At 34.0% G+C, this 23,009-nt stretch overlaps 2 long non-coding RNA genes across 3 annotated transcripts; both read right to left on the bottom strand.

Moving 5' to 3' along the window:
- Positions 1-5,319: 5,319 nt before the first annotated feature.
- On the bottom strand, positions 5,320-7,148 carry LOC128295308 (uncharacterized). Its single transcript, XR_008285675.1, has 2 exons — positions 6,451-7,148; positions 5,320-5,575 (listed from the first exon to the last, which is right to left on the bottom strand). It is a non-coding gene; the product is annotated as an uncharacterized LOC128295308 (long non-coding RNA).
- Positions 7,149-16,124: 8,976 nt separating this feature from the next.
- On the bottom strand, positions 16,125-21,864 carry LOC108474631 (uncharacterized). Of its 2 annotated transcripts, none has more exons than XR_001869912.2 (3): positions 20,250-21,864; positions 16,703-20,043; positions 16,125-16,573 (listed from the first exon to the last, which is right to left on the bottom strand). It is a non-coding gene; the product is annotated as an uncharacterized LOC108474631 (long non-coding RNA). The 2 variants fall into 2 exon arrangements; XR_008282993.1 differs by having other exon boundaries at positions 16,703-19,937.
- Positions 21,865-23,009: the final 1,145 nt, after the last annotated feature.

Here is a 23,009-nt window from a genome sequence, read left to right as displayed (position 1 = left end):
AAGATTGTGTTGATATCATTTGCATGCTAAAAGTGAAGCTTTGTAATGGTGCATGTGATGGTGTATTGATGGTGAATGTGTTATGGAAAGAAATCGGTCTTCCTAAGAAAATATTTGTGAATGTTTATATTAGTAATAGCTGAAATTAAAGAGGTTTGATGTCTTGAACAAATGTTGATTATATGATTCGAAAATGAGATATGTCAATGATGAAGTATAATCGGCCATGGAGGTAGCTCATTTTGGAAGTGTGATTGTGGTATATTTTCTTTGTGATTGATTATAAAAAAATTTGGATTAAGTGAGGTAATTGGTAAAAGATGTGTTTATGATGTAATACATATGTTCTCATAGGCTAAGTTATGTATATGTGATATCTTGCATATTGGTTGTTATGGTAAGGTTTGAGATATCGACGTATGAATATGTTTTGTTTGTGGTTCGGCAACTAATGGTTAAGTTGTTAAGTTACATGCTTGAGTAGTAAATATGTTAAGAATGGTTCTAAAATGTATATGGATGCCGTGTGATGGTGTTTGATTGGGAAGTAAATTGTTTGATTTAGCTCAAGAGCCTAGAGGATCAAAGTCGGATAAGGGAAAAGAGGAAGTAAACGAATACCCGTGGATATCTAGTCGTCGACCACTTTCGAGGTAAGTTTTAAGCGATAAATCGTTGAGTAAATTCAATCATAATAGGGCATAATGAGTTGATTTGATAAGATATGATGTGGCCATGATATGTCTTAAACCCAAATGGTAAGTTCATAAGTGTTTGGACTTGGAAATTTAAGAGCAAATTGTAATAAATTGCTTGGACAGCAGCAGTAAGGTGATTTTAGAAAATCACTATAAATTGTTGGTGTGGAATTATAGGCTGAATAAAATATGTAATCAAAGCTTAGTTGGTCTAGTTTCTTATAAAAGAGACCGTGGAAGCAAAGAAATTTCCTATAAAGAGATATTTAATGTTGTGCGGGACAGTGTCGGAATGACTCGAAATCCCCTGTTCTGTTTTTGGAAAATCATTATAATTCGTACAAAATGGTTATGAGATAAGATTTATATGCTTAGACTCCTTAATGAGTCTAGTTTCAAATGGAGTCAAATACAACACATTATGAATTCTGTACAATGAAAAATTTGATTCATAGTGAAGAGTGGTCAGATTAGTCAAACAGTGAAACAGGGGAAACTTTAAGAAAAATCTGGTATTGATTGGCCAAACCTAAAATTCTGAAAATTTTATGGGTGGAAGATACATGAGTCTAAATTCGGGTAAAATTAACGGCAATTGATTTTGAGTTTTGTATCTCCAGTTATAAACAACTTAGTGACTGTTGGTCAGAAAAACTGCTTGTAGCGAATATGTGATTTTGTTGTAAACTTTGATGAAACTATTTGAGTTGCTTATAAGCTATTGCTGAAATTGATGTACAAGAAAAATACGAAATATGTATGATATACATATATGTGTGATAAGGCCGAATGGCCAATGCGATGAATGTGAAAGTGGATGTATATGTGATAAGGCCTAATGGCCGATGTGGTGAATGTGAAAGTGTATGTATATGTGATGAGGCCTAATGGCCGATGTGGTGAATGTGAAAGTGTATGTATGTGTGATAAGGCCTAATGGCCGATGTGGTGAATGTGAAAGTGTACTAATGGCCGATGTGGTGAATGTGAAAGTGTATGTATATGTGATAAGGCCTAATGGCTAATGTAAAATATATGTGTGATATGCATATGTGGTAAAGCCGAATGGCTAATGTGAATGTTGTAACATGTAATTAAATGTACATGAAACTTGGAATATGTTCCGGGTGAGACCCGATGACTACGTGTGGAGATTATGACCGGGTAAGACCCGATGACTACGTGTGGAGATTATGACCGGGTAAGACCCGATGACTACGTGTGGAGATTATGTCCGGGTAAGACTTCTTTTATAAGAATTGCTTATAAAATTACGCAATGCGAAAGGTTAAACAGGTATGTACTCCAAGCTTATATGTGAGCTTGATTTAAACTAAACCATAAGGTATTTATGTGATGTATACGAGAGCAATCTATGAGACTATTCCTATGATTATGATGAGATGTGCATATTTGGATAAAGGGTGGTATGCTAGAAGGAAGAGTGAAATAAAAATACGAACAACTATGTTATAACTTGATTGTTATCTGTTGACACTTGCTTGAAACTTACTAAGCATTGTAATGCTTACTCCGTGTACTTTGTTTCCTCTGTTTTATAGATCTCATTTGGAAGCTACAGGCTCGGGATCGTCAGCAACTAGTCACACTATCACTATCCACCTGTTTGGTACTGCTATGTTTTGGAATATCTTATGGCATGTATAGAATAGAGTAGTAGTGAGAGGATATCTTGGTTAATGTATAGGACTACCCTTTTGGTGTAGGTCATGTACCCTTCGGTTTTGTGTAAATTCGGATAGCCATGCGAAAATGGCTTAGATATACATTGATCACAGCATTATAATCGTTGTATGTTGGTTGTCAAGAGGTATGGAAATGTTGGTAACGGTTAGCCATGGGAATGGTCATTCATGATCACTTTTGGTATATGTATGACAAACTCTAGTTGATCCATGGAGGATCATGAAATAGGTAAAGTTTACCTTAAAAATAGATGCTGGTAGCAGCAGTGATGTGAATGTGAAAAATCACTAAAAATAGTAGAAAGGGAATTAAATAGTGAATAAATTATGTAGTTGAACCTTGATTAATCTATTTTCGTAGGAAAGTAACGAAACGATCATATGAACAGTATGTTAAGAGATATTTAAGTTTTCGTGAGACAGGGCCAGAACGGTTTCTGGATTCCCTGTTCCGACTTTGGAAATTCATTGTAAATTAACCAGAGATAATTAGGAGTCATGCAATATATGTATAGATTCCTCTTTGAGTCTAGTTTCTATAGAAACAAACGGCATCAGTATCGAAGCCCTGTACAGGGAGATATCCAATTCGTAACGCTCGAAGGTCAGTGTAGTCGATCCCTGCAACAGGGGAGACTTTAACTAATAAACTGTACTAATTGGCCTGACCAATAATTCTAGAAAAAAATTTGTAGATGCATATATGAGTCTAGTTTCAGGGAAAAATTACAAAACTGGTTTTCGAGTTTTGGAACTCAAGATATGATTTTTAAAGTGATAGTGATGCAGTTAGCTAACTGCCTGGAAAATTTTTAAAATGGACTGTGAAAGTGAATGGTTTAAGCCGTTAACCCCTCGTGTCCGATTCCGGCAGCGGACTCGGGTACGGGGTGTTACATGGTTTCCCACTCTGATTTACATTTTGTTCAGACAGTCTCGGGCAATCCTTAATAAAGTGGTCAGCTGATCCGCACTTATAACAGGAGCGGTCATGGAATCTACAACTCCCCGAATGCCATTTACCACAATACTGGCACTCTGTTCTGTCTCGACGATCATTTCCAACACTGGCAACCGAAGTGACTCGTGTACTCACAGGGGGTCGATCACGATCTCGTCTAGAAAAGCCCGAAGTGTCTTTAGATCGGCCTAAATCATCTCTAAATTTCTTCGATGACTGTTGAAAGGGCTTTCCCGAAGATCTCTTATGAAACTCCTTTGCTCCCATATCAGCTTTTCTTTTCTCCTTACTGAGCTCTTCGGCTTTGCAAGCTCGCTCGACAAGTACCACAAATTCTCTGATTTCTAAAATGCCAACATACAGCTTTATATCATCGTTCAGTCCATCTTCGAAACGTTTGCACATCACAGCTTCTGAAGAAATGCATTCTCGCGCGTACCGGCTAAGCCTTACAAACTTTCGTTCATAGTCAGTAACCGAAATGGAACCTTGTTTAAGTTCAAGAAATTCTTTCGTTTTTGATCAATGAATCTCTGGCTGATATACTTTTTTCGAAACTCGATTTGGAAAAACTCCCAAGTTACTTGCTCTCTGGGCACAACAGAAATCAACGTATTCCACCAATAGTAGGCGGAATCACGTAGCAAGGAGATCGTACACTTTAGGCATTCATCGGGTGTGCAAGATAGTTCATCAAGTACCCGAATAGTGTTGTCCAACCAAAATTCAGCTTGCTCGGCATCGTCGCTATCTGTAGCTTTAAATTCAGTAGCCCCGTGTTTTCAGATTCTATCAACTGGGGGCTTATTTAACCTTATCTGGTCAGTTACTGGAGGTATCGCAGGTGTGGGGGCTGTATTAGTCGGGAATGGAGGTTGTGGAACAGCCGTATTAGTTCGAATATACTGATTGAACCAATCATTCATCACGCTATAAAAAGCCTGTCTAGCTTCATCATTCTGATTACTAGAAATAGGTTGAGAGTCCCCCGGCGCTGTCCCTTGTGCAGGAGCAGGCGCTACACTCTCAAGATCATCAGCTACCGCTCGGTTGGGATCGGGATCCATTACTATAAATAAACACATTTTTAACTGTCAGAAATCTCCACACTATCAAATAAACACATAATGGCATGTATAGATAGACCCGGACGTATTAAGGTAGTCCTAGAATCGACTAAACCGTAGCTCTGATACCAATAAAATTGTAACGCCCCGTACCCGAGACCGTTGCCGGAGTCGAACACGAGGTGTTAACAAACTTAATTCCTTTATTTACACAGTTCATTTTAAAATTTCCAGACAAGCTGGTTAACTGCATCACAGTCACTTTAAAAATCATATCTCGAGTTCCAAAACTCAAAAACTGATTCCGTAAATTTTCTCTGAAACTAGACTCATATATCCATCTACAAATTTTTTTCTAGAATTTTTGGTTGGGCCAATTAGTACAGTTTATTAGTTAAAGTATCCCCTGTTTCAGGGTTCGACTGCTCTGACCTTCATGCATTACGACTTAGATATCTCCCTGTAAAGGGCTTCAATACTTATTCCGTTTATTTCTAATGAAACTAGACTCAAAAAGGAATCTGTAAATATAAAGAATGACTTCTAATTATCTCTGGTTAATTTATGGTGAATTTCCAAAGTCAGAACAGGGGATCCAGAAATCGCTCTGGCCCTATTTCACAAAAACTTAAACATCTCATAAAATACGGCTCATATGGTTGTTTCGTTTCTTTCAAATGAAAATAGACTCATCAAGATTAGATTACATAATTTATTCATTATTTAATTACATTTCTACTATTTTTAGTGATTTTTCAAACTCACATCACTGCTGCTGTCAGCATCTATTTTAAGGTAAATCTCACCTATTTCATAGTTTCCATGATTCAACTAGCCACTTGACATACATAGCACCAAATATGATCATGATTAACCATTCCAATGGCTAGTCATTACCAAGCATTTCCATACCACTCAATAAACATATATACAAAATGATTATAATGCTATGCTCAAAATATATAAGCCATTTTCGCATGGCTATCCGAATGTATACATTATCAAAAGGTACTTAATTAACAACAAAGGTCAGTCCTATACATGCCACTATCGAAGTTCAACTAAAAGAGTACCAAAAGGGCTTAGATAGTGTGGACGACTTCGACTTTGACAATCCCGAGTCCGATAGCTAACGAACAAAATCTATAAAACAGAGAATTAAAGAAACAGAATAAGCATTTAATGCTTAGTAAGTTTTGAGTAATGAAATTATTTACGACTAAAGTATAGCGTTCATATGACCAAATGAATAATTGCATATATGCATATTCTCAAAATCATACTTACTTCACGCTTCAACCATTATATTCATACACAGGGAATCAAACCTATCTAAAGGCCGGAAGATCGTTAATCAATTGAGGGAATACTATTAAAAAGGAATCAACTTTTCCGATGCATATACGAAACATACCTTATCGTTTGGATTTTATGAGCGTATTAATTGAAATTATTACAGCAAGATCACTCATTTCCAAACCCAAGTACCTTCGAAATTTAGCCGGATATAGCAACTCGCACGAATGCCTTCGGGACTTAGCCCGGACATAGTCACTAGCACAAATGCCTTCGGGACTTAGCCCGAATATAGTCACTAGCACAAATGCCTTCGGGACTTAGCCCGGATATAATCACTAGCACAAATGCCTTCGGGACTTAGCCCGGATATAATCACTAGCACAAATGCCTTCGGATCTTAGTCCGGTTATTATTCGAATAATCATGCACATATATCAATAAATCATAACACATCTATATTTCATTTTCATTACTAGGACTCAAACACAAGACACTTATCAACCATTACCATTTTCGGCTCAATAGCCACATACAAAGGGCATGATTTTGATTTACTTCATAACATGATCTCTATACACATTCGGCTGCCCGTCATAAGTATAAACTAATTACCTCAATATATAACTCAAGTTGAATCATTATATCACCGTTTATTTGTTATGCTTATGTGTCATGACTTAAACAAATCATAAACTAAGTTCCATTACTCGAAGACTTACCTCGGATGTTGTCGAATGACTTCAACGGCTATTCAATTACGTTTTCCTTTCCTTTATCGGATTTAGTTCCCCTTTGCTCTTGAGCTTAATTTAACAAATAAATTGATTTAATCATCTTGAACATCAAGAGAAATTTAAGGTACTTAGCCCATATACATATTAGACATTAGAGTCATATATATGAAATCATGAATCAAATTCAACATATTAGCTAATATTCTCCTTTAGCCAATTATCTAAGTCAAGATAGAATCATCAATATGCTTACCTATAGCCGAATACATGCAACACCAATCTATGTATTCATTCATGTGGTCGAGTATACATATTCCAATATGATATCATTTCCATTTCATTTAACACTTAACATTTACCACATATCAATTAACCCATTTTTTTTTTATAATTACAAAACTCTTCATCTATTCATGCTCTCATATTCGGTTATCCACACCTATACTAACCATATAACTAAAAATTCTAAGTTTAAACACAATACAACATTTTAGCACCATGGCCGAACACTTCATGAAGTTGCTAAGACCCATCCTTTTCAAATTCTCACACACACTCACATCCAATCCTTTTTGTTAAGCACTCAAACTCTATCATCTTCATACCTCATCAACACAACATCTAACACCAACCAAGAAAGACAACATCCATGGTCGAGTATCATCTCCATCAAATAGCCAAGATTTAAACCATGGGCTAGGTAGAATTCAAACTAACAACTAAAAATATGCATGAATTTCATGGAATAACATCAAACTTACCTCTTCCTAATCATCAACCAACCGAACATGAAGCAAGAGAATTCTTTTCTTCTTCCTCCCTCAAGTCACGGCAATGGAGGAGCAAGGATGAAACAACTTTGGTTTCTCCTCCCACTCACCTCATGTTTTATTATTCTTAATTTATTATTTTATTTTGTAACTAAAAAAATGTTAATAGAAAAATACATATTACCATTAATAGCCCATACCATGGCCGGCCACTATCCAAGATTTGGCTAATTTGACATGCAAGTACACTTTTTTTGACATCATGCACTATTAGATCCTTATAGATTAACCTATCACATTTCAAAAGTGTCACACCTAAGTCCTATTAACTAAATTCACATGCAATCGACTAAATCGAAGCTTAAAACTCTCACACATTCATATCCATATATTTTAGACAATAAATATTATATTCAAATACTTCGGCGATTCGGTTTAGCGGTCCCGAAACCGCTTTCCGACTAGGGTCAATTTAGGGCTATCACAGAACTGATCTAAAAATGGTTGGAACACACGATTCATCAGATCCATAAACGCTGCAGGAGCGTTCGTCAGTCCAAATGGCATAACCAGAAACTGGTAATGACCATACCGAGTCCTAAATGCTATCTTATGGATATCTGCCTCCTTGACCCTTAACGGATGATGTCCATATTGAAGGTCGATCTTGGAAAATACAGAAGCTCCTCTAAGCTGGTCGAACAGAACATCAATCATTGGTAGTGGATACTTATTCTTAATCGTCAGTTTGTTCAACTGGCGATAATCAATGCACATCCGCATCGTACCATCCTTCTTTTTCACGAATAGCACCGGTGCTCCCTATGGAGACACCCTTGGCCTAATGAAGCCCCTATCCAACAACTCTTGAATTTGTGCCTTTAGCTCCACCAACTCCTTCGGTGCCATTTTATACGGTGCGATAGACACTAGTGCCGTTCCAGGCAATAAGTCGATTCCACACTCCACTTCTCAGTTCGGAGGCAATCCTGGAAGCTCCTCCGGAAAAACATCTTGGAACTCCTTTATAGTCCTAACCTTATCCACTGTCAGTCTCTCCTCTTCCGACTGACTTACAAATGCCAAATAGGCCTCACAACCTTTCCCAATCCACTTCTCGGCTCTTAATGCCGACACCACATTGGACAAATAATCCCTTCGCTCACCTATCACCATAACCTCCCCATCCTTTGTGGTCCTTAACACCATTCATTTAGCAGCACAATCCAAGGTCGCTTTATGCTTAACAAGCCAGTCCATTCCCAAAATGAGATCAAACTCTCCGAACGGTAACTCCATCAGATCTCCAGGGAAAATCCTACCTTGAGTTTCTAAGGGTACATCCCTATAAAGTTTGTCTACCCTAACCGAGTGACCCAAAGGACTTATACAAATACCCCACTCACAATCTCCTCAGAGCAGTCCAAGTTGTCCATAATCCGTTCTGTGGCCTCCAATCAATATTCTGCCACATTCGAGGCGATACCAGACACGCCCCTAAAGATCTCCGCTCCGTTAGCCCGAAGTCATTCAGAAATAGATCCCCGAACTCCATTGCCCGTACTTGCCCTGGCAACCCTTTTCAGAACACGAAGCATTGCCTGTGATAGGGCATCATCCTTCGCAGCCCGATCATACGGCCCATTCTCATCCACCGGTTGTGGTCGTGCTACTTCAGCGGATATGTGTTCAGAAGACGAAGATCCAACTTGAGTACTACCTCGACCTCATCCACGGCCTCTTCCACAAGCGGCTCTTGTACTCATATCATATTATCCGATTATGAATTTTTATGCATTAATTCAATATTCCAGTGTTTATTATGGATGTTTTATGAATCAGATAGTAATTTAGAGTTTGTTTTCACAGAATCGGAGTCTAGCTACAGTTTCAGTCTCTTATCAAATTTTCCTATGGTTTCAGTATCATCCTATCTAGAGTGTCCTAGTAGGGTTTCAAGATGACAGATAATTGAAAAATATTCATAAAAATTCAGAATACTTACAGACTTGAGCCGGAGATTCGGAATGCAACCTTCTAAAGATCTAAATTTTGAAAATCGCATTTTTCGCAATCTTTATAATTTTTTTTTAAATCTTTGTTTTTGTAAACCCATTCCACAGCCGAGTTGTTGCAACCTAGGCTCTGATACCACTAAATATAGCACCCCAAACCCAGCCCAGACGTTATGACCGGATCCGACATGCCACATCGAAGCGTTCAAAACATTTTATATTATTGATCCAGAAAAACTTACTTAGTGTTTTAAAAGATAATTTAATTATAGGTTAGAGTGAATGGAAGTTGTGCACCAGGTAGGAAACCGGAAAAGAGGTGGTGAGCCCATCGAACTGCTTAAGTACCAAGCTCCCTTCGAATCCAATCCTAGACATGCATACCGCCATTGCCACACCTTAACGTCATGGATATTTCTAGGAAACCGATTTGATTAAGTCATTTTTAGGAAAAGTGATTAACTTTGGAAAATACTTTCATTGCGGAAGCTTTGCTTGTTGTCGTGTTATTTTGAAATCAATTGTTTTTTTTTTTTGACAACGCGCCCTAAAGCTATCCAATTTCAACAGTTAAAATAAGTAATACCTATCTTAGTAATACATATTAAAACCATCAAAAATAATTAAGCGGCCTTATTACATTTAAAACCCAAACCTCAACGTAAATAATAGGATGTCCAGTTCACCGAAGAAAACCAAACTTTCGAGCGGGTGGCCACTCCGAATTCCCTCACGACTCCAAGCCCACTATGGTTGGGGATTTCTGCGTGGATGAAAATAAAAGGGTGAGTTTGGGGAAACTCATGTGTAAGGAAAACCCATTCAAAGCCCAAGTCACTCAAACCTATTGGGCTAAGCCCATTCAGTAACAATGGTAATGGACCGTAACTCTTTTCAGATTATAATAAACCGGGCCTTAGCCCTTATTCAGATAACATGTATGGCCGTGAGGCCCATTTCAAAATACATGCAACATCAATAACATATGCAAGCCCATTTGGGGAGACTACTCAACCCACCAACCACTACACTCCACTCGTACCAGCCCTACACTCCATGTGGGAATAGCTCAACCCACCCAAACCCAACACTCCACGATTTGTACTTTGTTGCTCTTATTAAAGAATTGAGGCAAATCCTCCAAAGACGTGGACAAGCCACTTTCAGTACTTCCTCCGTCAATATCCCAATCCCATGCATCGAGATAATAACAACATGGCATGCAATAAATAACAACAATCAAACATGCATTTAGGTCAATTTAACCCTAAGGGTATTTGGTAATTTATCTACTAGGGTAAAACGAAAATTTTCTACTTTTAAAGGTATTTCAGAATTTATCTATTTTAGGGTTTTTCATGCATATTCCTACTTTTCACGTACTAACGTAATCACGCATCGAGGGTTCTACCGAATTGGGCTGTTGGCCCATCATTCCAATTTTGGCCCATTAAGCCCAAAAATATCGAGGGCACAGAAATCATGCACTTTCAGTCCAAATTTTGCAGCTTACCAAAAACATTAATCGATTTACCTTACGAGCATTCGTACACTCACAAATCTACAAAATACCGGTTTTCGGCATTTCAGCTTTTCGACTTTTGCTGATCCAGACTAAGAAAGAGGGTGTTAGTTACACACCTGTTTGCGACGATATGCTAACGAGATCCACACACGAACCGCCTACAATTGGATTACTAACACGTTAATCTAACTATTCAAATACAAACTACGATTAACCCCTTACAATATTCGCCAACCACACCTACAGATCATAGTAAGCTTATAAGAAATCAATAAGCAACTCATTAACAAATTTTGTCAATGTTTACCACATAATCATAATTTCACTGCAAGCTGTCTTCCTAAGCAACAGTCACTAAATCATTTATAACTGGAGCTACGAAACTACAAATCAAGTTCCGTTAATTTTCCCTGAAAATAGACTCATATATCTTATATCCATAAAATTTTCAGAATTTTTGGTTTGGCCAATCAATACCAGATTTTTCTCAAAGTTTCGGATGTTTCACTGTTTGACTAATCTGACCACTCTTCATTACGAATCAAATTTCTCATTGTACAGAATTCAAAATATGTTCTCGTTTATTCTATTTGAAACTAGACTCATTAAGCTTTAATTACATAATTTATGCAGCTTCTAACTCATCTCCCACAATTTATGGTGATTTTCCAAAGTCACATTACTGCTGCTGTCCCAAGCAGATTTATTACCAAATCACTCTTTCACACATAACTTGCATGCATGTTTTTTTTTTAAACATGTATATCACCAATCAATCATCACATATCTATGATTTTACTTAAGTATAATCTCCATTTCATCATTTTAAAGCACAACATATTAGCCGATTTTTCCCCTTAGCATCTAAGGCACATGCATGCTCATTTGTTTGGCTCAACTTCACCAATCTTCCATTTTTCATCAAAAGAACATGAAACAACAACCATTTCCTTCATTTTAATTCATGACTAAATGCTCACAACACAACTAAAACCAAAATATGCTTCAAGAGTTAAGGTAGAATCAAGAAGAACTCATGAACATCAAGATAGAAGCAAACTACCATGAACTTACCTTCAATTTTCTTCCCCAAGTGACCGAACATTCAAGAGCTTTCTCCTCTCCTTTCTCTTCTCTAACTTTCGGCTATGATGAACAAAGATGGACAAAACTTTGTTCTTTTCACCCCTTTTTCTTTTAATAAAATTTCATATTTCATCCATTTAATTCTTTAATACAAAAGACATGAAATGCCCATCATGGAACATTTACCTAAACCATTATCATGGAACATTTACCTAACCCATTATAATGGAATATTTACGTAATCCATTATCATGGAACATTTACCTAACCCATTATCAATTTGTACCATGAATTATGGATATCAAGTGCTCATATTGTCTACAACAACATGATGGCTGGCCACTTCATGTAAAATGGGAGGTTTGACATGCAAATCCTCCTATTTTGCACTACTATTTATTTGGCCATTACAAATTAGCCTATAGCATTTTCAAACATTTTCACATAGGTCCTATTTCATAATTTCACTCACAAATGACAAAATCAAAGCATGAAATTTTGCCAACATTCACAGAATTCCCGAAAATTGGGGCGTTACATGCCATTATAACCATAATTACTTTACCATATTCTACCGACATGGGCCGACGGATAGTGTGAGTGATCTCCGCCAAGCTTCCAATCCAACGAGCTTTCGATTTACTCTAAAACAGGGAAATAAAAGTAAGTAAGCATAAAATGCTTAGTAAGTAAGCATAAAATGCTTAGTAAGTTTGTATAACATAGTACTTAACTTACCATTCATTCTATTTTGAGGTAACTATGTAAGGCATATTCAATCAATTTGACCTCAAGCCCTACACACATCCTCATTGCCCTTGTTTGTCATATATTCCATAATAACATCAAAACATATATGGGCTCAACAACAATCAAGTTCCTATGCACATATGTTTTCCACAACATGTATTCATTTAACATGTATCATCATTTTCTTGTATTTCAGATAGATACGTGTAATAACTCATTTTATTATTCATATCTTCTCATGTCCGGATTATCACCCGTTGAATTTATTTGAAATATCGATGGATACAAAGGTAGTACACTCAAGGTGTACAAATCAGGATTTGTCAATTCATATTCAATGGTACCCACAAGGTACTATTTCAGAGTGTACACTCTCGAGCCACACATGTATACAACAGGATTACCAGTCTAGGCTAAATTCTTTTTATGACTTATGCTCTAAGGAGCTTGATCTGGATTACTCGTCTGGGCTAAATCTAATCCATAACATATGCTCAAGAGGACTTATATCAGGATTACCCGTCTAGGCTAAATACTTTCTGTAATGAGGTCAATAAGATTACTTATCCGAGCTCAATCTCGTCAGCAACAAATGCAAGACCTCATTCATTTCGAGAAATCACATATCCGTCGATTTTCCATTTATTCAACTAGGATTTAAACATATTTCAAGCATATAAGTAACATTTTTATCATTTATCATTTATCATTTATCAGCATTATTATTGATCGGGTTTTGTCAGATATATTTTCAATGTCATATATATATATATATATATATATAATATTTATATAATTCACAAACACAACATTCAATTCAATCATATAAATATACACAATTTAATTACACGAACTTACCTCGACAATGTTCGTATACGTAAAATCTAATAATCTGACATTTTCCTCTTTTCTCGTTTTAGCTCCGAATTTGGTCTATCCGGATCTATACAAGTAAATTTTACATCAATTTACCACATTTCATATTCAAGTGGACTCAATTTACATTCTCAAAAAAATTACCATTTTGCCCCTAACTTTTCCATAACTTCTCATTTTGTCCCTAGGCTCGGAAAATGAAATTTAAGCAATTTACTCCCTATTCCAAGCCTAACCGAAATTTCAATATAGAATTTACAGCATATATTTTCTATAAATTTTAGAATTTTTCATCAATTTTCACAACTTTACATTTTAGTCCCTAAATCATGTTTTCGTCAAAAAAAAAACACTTTGTAAAAGTTGTTTATCTATCAACAACATTTCTTTTTCTGCCATAAATTTCTAATTTTCAGCATATACATTCATGACCTAATTTCCATACTTTTATGACTCTTCAAATTGATCTCCCAAATAGATAGATTAAGCTATCCCGGTGTCAAAAATATCAAAATTACTAAAACGGGATAAGAAAACTTACCCAATTTGGCCAAGAAAGTTTCTTCTCTCTCTCTTAGGGTTTACATGGAATGTTTTGGGGAAGAAGATGATATAAATGAAATACTTTGGGGAAGAAGATGATATAATTGATTTTTATTTCTTTTTAATTAATTTATCATCTTTAACAATTTTAATTTCCAATTTGGTTCTTAGCCTTTTTCTAATTTTCCATGGATGAATCATCCAAAAATATCTACTAACTTTTTATTAATGGTCTATTTACCATATAAGGACCTCAAGTTTTGAATTCCATAGCTATTTAATCCTTTTAGCTACTAGAATTCAACTTTTGCATTTTATGCTATTTGGTCCTTTCCGTAATTAAACACATAATCGGTAAAATTTTCTTATCAAAATTTTCACATAACATTTCTAACATATTATGGACCAAGTAATAAAATAAAAATAAATTTTATTTTCAGATCGGATTTGTGGTCCTAAAACCACTGTTCTAATTTCACTGAAAAATGGGTTGTTATAATATAAACATTTACTTACTTCAATTTCATATCATATACAAAGTCACTATGTAATACAAATATACCTATCAAGATTCAAACAACATCATTAATATATAAGGTTTTGAGCTCAATCACATATATAGCCTCAATTGTTCACAATTTCATTTCAAACTAACTTATACCTTGTATTCAAATCATATACATTACTTTGCCAACATCAAATGACATACCATCACATTTCATTCACAATATTACCTGATGGTACTTCATAATTGAACTCTGTACATAGGTGAAAGTAATAGTGTCTGGTTACCTGTTTGGGTTAAACCTACATGAATAATGAATCATATTGTCTGGTCACTCGTTAAGGTTGAACCTACATGAATCGGATAACAGTGTCTATTCACCCATTAAAGTTGAACCTACACAAATCGGATAATAGTGCCTATTCACCGTTAGGGTTGAACTTACACAAAAAATAGCCTAGCTAGGGCCTATTATACATGTATCTCGAGTCTGTAACACATGTTGGAGCTTAGAACATGCAGGCAATAACGCATAATCTCGTATACAAGACATTTACTAATTTCATTTGGATTTAACTCACATTTTACCACAATTTATTTGCACCAACAATCATTATAACCAAATCAAATATAACATATTAACTTTATTAATTTAATTATACCATATGAACTTACCTAACAAAACTGTAACGATTTCGCTAACAGGGACTAATCGATAATTTTCCCTTTTTTCCATGCATGTCCTCCAGTTTTTGAAATTATTGATCTAAAGCATAATTTAACTCAATTAACTATTTCAAATAAAATTTAATAGCATATTACAATCATGCCTTAGCTCAATTTCATCTATACAATAATTCTCTAAGTTTTGCATTTATTTCAATTTAGTCCCTAAAATCGAAATTATTATAACTTTCACATTTGAGCTTCGATTTTGAAATCGATCTCAATTTCAACCTCCGAACAATCCATTAAAACACAAAATTTCATAATTATCATACGCATTTTGAATTTATTTTATTTTGGTCCATAAGTTCAAAACTAACAGCTTTTACTTTACAAACTAATCCATTAACATATCTAAGCTTCAAAACTAACCAAATAGTCACAAAAGCTTCAAGAAAACATCAATGAAAAATTTAACAAACTTTAACAGTTTCGTGAAATAATCCCTAAGTTAGCTAAATCAAGCTCTTAAGATTTCGAAAACATAAAAATTACAATAAAAGGGCTTGAAAAACTCACCAAGTTGAAGAATTGAAGCTCAAGCTCTAAAAACCACTTCTTCCTCCAGCTAAAATGGTGTTTTTGAATGGAGAAGAAGATGAGAAAGTATTCTCTCGGTGTTTTTCAATGGAGAAGAAGATGAGAAAGTATTCTCTTTCTTTCCATGTTCTTATCATCTTTTCTTATTTTAATGTTTTAATTTTAAACATAATTTCTTAATTTCTTAAGCTTAATAAGCTTTCTATCGTCCACCAACTATCATAGTGGTTTATTTGTCACTTTAGACCTTGTTTTTAATCTAATTTAACTTTACAACACAAAATTAATAGTGATGGACTTTTGCAGCTCTTACGATTTAGTCATATTTCCTTATTTAACTAACCATACGTTAAAATTACCGGACTAATCTTAATACGACACTTAATAACTTCGTAAATATCAACTAAATAATATTTACGAGCTCACACATTGGATTTGTGGTCCCAAAATCACTGTTTCTGACACTACTAAAAACGGGTTGTTACATCTCTCTTGTTTTTATTCTGAAGTATGTAACATTTTTCTTTAATGTGCCTCATCTTCTTGTAATAGCCACATTGTTTGTCGCGGTTCCTCAATTTTAATCTTGCCCTAGACCTACTTTGGTTTAACTTGCTGGATTATTTTCTACCCCTTGCAACTAGAATTGAGGCTTGTCTGTCTGACTTTTTATTTGGGCCTAACACGTTATCGAGTTTGTTGGTTAGTAGATTTCCCTTCATGCCCTCGAACGAGAGATTGTCTCTTCCATTAATCAGGGTATCCTTGAAAGCTTTGTAGGAAGGGGCCAAAAAACACAACAACAACAAAACTTGATCATCTTCACTGATATTTAGATCGAGATTCTTTAGGTCATTGAGAAGGGTAATAAGCTCACTTATGTGAGGCCTAATGAACTCACCTTCGACCATCATGAACGTGTAGAGATGTTTTAACACAAACTTGTTGGCCAGAGATTTCGTCATGTATAAGGCTTTCAGTTTTCTCCATAGTGTGGATGCTATTTTCTCTAACAATACCTCCTGTAACACATTATTGGTAAGGCATAGTTGAATTGTATATAGAGATTTTTCATCAAGCTCTGCATTTAACTTGTCTGCATCCGTGGGTTTCTTCCTTGTAACGGCTTTTTTTAGATCGTTCTGGACTAGTATTGTTGTCATACGAACTTGCCACAAACAAAAATTTGCGATTCTATCGAACTTCCCAATGTCGAATCTTGTCGCTTCCATCTTTGGATGGGTTGAATGCGAAAATCGAACCAAGCTTTGATACTAATTTGTTGGGGATAAACACGTGTAAGCAACGAACAAGAATTATAACAAATAAATTGAAAAGATCAAACACACAATATTTTACGTGGAAAAACTTCTCTGAAGAGAATATAAAACCACAGGAAAAAGGAGATTTCACTAATAAGAGAAAACTACAAGATGGAAAGAGTCAAAACAAAGAAAATCTGAAACCCCAAAAACCCGAAAGAAAACCTTTCAAACTGAATCACAGAATTCTCTCTCAATTGTGTTATTTTCTGTTCTTTAAACCTAGGGTACCTAAGGTTTGTTTATAGATTGGAATTCATAGCTTTTATGTTTAGAATATTCTTAGGTTAATCAGAGTTTAAGTAGGAAACCAAAACAGAGTTTAACTGAAAGAAGAAACCTCAAAAACTTGAAGAACACGTCGCTATATCATGACGTGGATTCATGTCGTCGTGACGAGAAAGTGTCATTGGGATAAAGACTTTCTTCTCGTTGTGACGTTGGCTGCTTGTCGTGACATCAAGTTTTATCTCATCGAGATGCCACTTCCTATTTTGTCTGAAATGCGAGACATACTCCATATTTTTATATACATATATCAATTTTTTAAAAATAAAATCAATTTGTAAAAATAATTGACCTAAAGTGATATATTAATACATACCAATATCAATATGTATTATTACTAATAAAAAAATCAATACATCCATAAGAAGGGTGATGACTACCTTACTTCAATATTAATGGTATAATGATTTTAATTTCAATAGGTTAATGGCAGCAGGGGTGAAGGTAAAAGTGGGTAGGACCATGCTTTTCTTTTTTTGGCTAGCCATATCGAATCTCAATGGTTATAAAAGAATTTTTGAATAAAACAAAAGCAATTTTTTATTATTAAAAATGAAGCTATTAGATGATATATAGTTACAAAACTAATGCCAAGGCAGTCATTTTCATAGCGAGGTGGGTCCCTATCAAGTCACGACAACGTAGCCATCATTACCCATATTGAAATTCCTGCTACCCTTTCATTATTCTCATCTCTATTAAACCTAGTGCAACTCATATAATTAAATTTTGTAATTTAAAGCTTAAAATCCAACAGTAATTGAAATCGAAACCCTTTCTAACAGTAATTAAAAATAACGAACATAAATGTTAAAAAAAATCAGATTAAACTCGTGAAATATTTGAACTAAATTTTATATATACAAAACCAATTTATTCAATAACTCAAAACGGATAATGATGAAATCAAACCAAACCCAAATAATCTTAAAAACAGTAAAATTTGTTGTTTTGATAATGGTAAAGACTTTTAATTCCACGAATAAAATTTAAAACTACAAATGGTTGTATATTAACACTAAATTTTAGTGTGTTTTGAAAGGTAGTTAAAATTCTTTTTAAATATCTATTTTATACAAATTTAAGCTGTGTTGTCTCACTTTCTACCTTCACTATTGTGTAAAAAAAAAACTAAATTCTAGTGGTTCGGTTTCTCGTATCTAAATTTGTAAATGTAAAAATCAAAAATAATTTATTATTACACCTGAAAACATGTAACATATTTGTATCAAATAATTTTTATTTTTATATGCACATATTACTTAAGCAGTAATTTCTAGAAAAACAAAGTCACTTTATATTTTTACATATTTCTGCAAATTTTCTTTTACATGGTGACTATATAATTGCGCCCTAAAATTAGGCCTTGGTGATAAAAAATAGCCAAACTCAGAACTTCAACAAATGGCACCTAGAAAAAAGAGCCGAGTGAGAGCCCTTTTGCCATGTTATATAAGCTTAATATAATTTATTTATATAATCGACCTTAAAAATTGACCAATAAATTTAAGTTTTGAAACTCAATGTCCATATCCATATCCATATCCGCACACTTCAACATTTTACTAATGTTTTGTTTACCATTCTTTTCAACCCAAATTATGCTTTCTATAATAATAATAATAATAATAATAATAATAATAATAATAATAGTTAACAAGTAACTTTTTGAACCAACCTGAACCAAGATTTTTGAACCAACCTGAACCAAGATTTAAACTCAGCCAAAAAGTTAAAATTTTTAACTTTTTTTAACTTTTAAAAAAAATACTTTTTAATAAAATTAATTTTTTAATTCCCTTTAATTTTCTATGAAATAATCATTTCATCTTCACAAAAACATTTTTGTATTACAATGATAATCGTTAATTAATTTTTTAAAAACACTTTTTAAAAGTTTTTTTTCACCTAAACTAACCATGAATAAATCACAAAGCACATATCAAATCTCAGTGACAAAATGAAAAGGGATTCCCTTTCTTTTTCCTATTGGAATGACGTTAGAATATCAAGTACAACAGGTGCAAAAAAATTACAACCTAACAATGAATAAGATAAGACAACAATGAAAGAATATACTCACCTTGCATATGTTCCCTCTGGAATTCTTTCCTTTTCTTTTGGAGCTCATACCCACGCTCCCATAACTTACGTTACTCAGACTTCGTTTTTCTAATATGTCAGTGTGAAGATATAAGCCTTAAGAACCCTCCAAAAAAAAAAAAGAGTAATAATTACCTCGGCCGTATGCCCATATCTAACACATGACAATCCGAGTAACAAGACCCACCCTTTTTGGTTGGTACTTGGTAAAACTAGAAGCCCAAGGAAGGAATTTAACTTGATTTGATTTCCATTATAGGCTTGATAGATAGGATTTTGATACCAGATTCCATTTGTTCACATGAAAACAGCAGATTCTTTTACAACTTGCTAGCTGTACCAGTAGTTTTCCCTCACTTTCACGCCGCAATGACGAAGTTGTGTCCCCCCACTTAGTAACTTCATTTCATCGGATAACATTTTCTACAAAGAAACAAACTTTTTTTGGTTTTGACTTCATCATGCTCAGGGAAAATGACACAAATGGCTGCAAATTAATTGCCTATTACTCTCCGGTAAAGTTCCACTACTGCAAAACACACATTTGCAAAAAAAAAAAGAAAAAAGGGTATGTTATCCCTTTTGGTTTAAATTGGATGGGTATCTAGATACGTATATCCAAAATACATGGAAATTTTTAAAAAAGTTCAACATTATCTATACGAGAGACATAACTCACATTGAATACAAGTAGGTGAATGTTCAACTATTTGTAGCCTAGGAGGGAAGCCTTACCGGCGTTTGGAGTTTGGACCACCGGGAGAATCTCATGTCATCGAAACTTTCAGTTATCATCAGAATTTTTACAACATTATGAACTACCAAAACAGCGCACACCAGCTCATGATCTAAACATTGCTAATCTGTAAAACCATGATGAATGCAACTAAAATGAACAATCAAACGAAACAATCCACATTCAATTAAATATACCATAAATGGAAAAACATCCAGGCGAAACCCCATCGATCCCTTTCTTACTAAAGAACCTTAACAATAAATACCAAGCTCAAAAGCAATTATGGATACTTACACAAATCCAAGAAGAAAATAAAAAATAATATGTAACTCTGAATCTGGTAACTAACCAACAAAAATAATTTGGTTATAAGTGTTTCAAATGTAAAAAATATATATACAAAAACTAACACAAGATCAAGAACATTATTAGACAAATTTCCCTACCATACAATCACTAAGAACGTCCCCAACCCAATTTAAAATTTATGTTGCCCGAACTCGGATCGTCGAATTCATAAATCCAAGACGGGTTTTCACATTTGCTAGAGAATTTACCTACAATACCGATTTCCGAATGAGTAAGAAAAATAAAAAGTTAATAGGCAATAAAATTAGTTTTGGAACTAAATCACCGATTAATGAGGAAATCAAAAGGCAGCCAATGGATTTCAATCTCATACCAAGTTTGGCTATATTTATTCATCCACTATTCAATTAAAAAAAATCAACGCATAATGAATTTAGCATAAATTTGAGGGGAAAAATAGTGATTAAATATTTGCAACTTTTATTTGAAAAATAATCAGTAACCAGGTAGGGTCGACAACTGGGAAACGATAACGTAGCCCCTTCCGCTTCACTGCAGCCACCAAACATTACGCCATTAATAGTCAGTCTTAGTAAAATCTTTAAAAAAAAAAACAAAGAAAAAGAACACTCTAAAAGGTAATATATACAGAAGTAATGGAAAATAAAAATTAAGTAATGGAAAATAAAATTTACTCATTATATCAAGATCTATAGTTTTAAAAAAAAAGAATTTCTGCAACCAAAAACAGATTTTGTTAATAACTAACATAAAACTTCATGGAAAAAAATACTTTTAAAAAGTTCAAAAAAATAAAATAAAAGAGAGTTAAGGCGCTGGATGCAGAGGTTTATCGATCGATTCATGTATTTGTGTTATTCTCACAACAAAATTCTCAGGAAGAGATCGATGAACCGCTGCCTCCAGTGTCTTTACCCCTTTTTTTTTTTCAATAATAACGCTAAAAATTTTCCATGCTCTCATAAAAAAAATAAAGAATCGACAGAAAGAAAATACAAATCTAACAGATCTAAACTAATTAAGAGAAAATAAAAACTTCGCAATGTATTATACGAATAAAAGAACTGCAAAAAAGAAACAATTCCAAGAAAAAAACAAATCTAATTGTAGTCTCGCCATTGCCGTACGCTTTCTCTCTCGCGCTCTCTGTTCCCTTTTTTTTAAAGAACTTTTTTAAATAAATTATTATTATTTTCAGTTAAAAAACAGGAGATTTTATGGATTCACGATTTTAGCCCTTTTAGCAATGAGTTTAATCATTGGAGTTTGCTGGGGGCAAAGGAGGGTAAGGAAGGACGGCAAAGAAATAAAGAAATAACATATTAGAATTATGACGTGGCTAAATATGATTTGTTTGTCCTTTAATAAATTAAAGTTTTGATCTTTTATCGCACTTTCCGTTCTTATTTTTCTTTCTCGTACCGAGTCAAAGTTGTACACGTGTTTGATTCCCTCATTTGTTCTAACATAAGCCGTATAGGAAAAAGGCTCAATTTTATCTTACGAGAAAAGATAAGATTTTCTTCAATATATATATTATCAATAATATTTCGAAAACAATTATTGACAATAAAACCATTTTCACAGTACTTTTATAGAGAGTTAATTTATTCTATATTATATTGAGTTAGTATTTGATATATTATCATGTGCTTCTTATATATGTATTTATTTATTTTTAAAATTATTTGATACATTAGGCAAGTTTTATAAACTTCACAAGAGATTCAAGATTTTAAAATATTTTTAAAATTGATTATATAAAGAAATATAATACTTTTTACACTCTTAATTTTTTTGGAGTCTAAAAATGTCATAACTCTAATATTATAGAATCTAAAATTTTCACTATTATATTATGGCAGATATCGGACATGAGGAAAAATAAATTTTATGCAATATATAATAATAATAATAATAATAAAACATTAATTGAGAAAGGTAAAGTTGATGATTTGAATACTTGATGTATTATGTTAAATTCTTACTATTTGTATATTTATTTTTGGTTTAAATTGTTTTTTTTATGAAAGGCAAAAGCATTTTACAATAATATTTTGATTCTCTTAGTATTTTTTTGTGGAGTTGGTTTTGGGGTTAACATATAATATCAATTTTGTAAAACATTTTATATCCATATCATATGTAAGTAATTATTTCTCTGAAAAAAAAAACAACAATAAGAAGACATAAATACTTGTATAGGTTCAGGCAAATATAAATAAAACTTTGGGTTTCCAGGTTACAAGTGATATCTTTGAGTACCACTTTTTATTGTGGAATAGACTGGGTTGGTGGGATGCGAAAATGCTTTCTTTAATGTGCAGAGTTACTTTGGCTAAATCGATGGTGATGTGTATACTCAACTATGTCATGCAATCTGCTTTAATTTAAGTCAAATGTATGTGATGAGATAGAAAACTAGA

The sequence above is a fragment of the Gossypium arboreum genome, chromosome 1, assembly GCF_025698485.1.
Source record: "Gossypium arboreum isolate Shixiya-1 chromosome 1, ASM2569848v2, whole genome shotgun sequence".
NCBI classification, from domain to species: Eukaryota; Viridiplantae; Streptophyta; class Magnoliopsida; order Malvales; family Malvaceae; genus Gossypium; species Gossypium arboreum.
The sequence above is the reverse complement of the archived record's forward strand: the minus strand, read 5'-3'. Positions and strand labels throughout refer to the sequence as shown.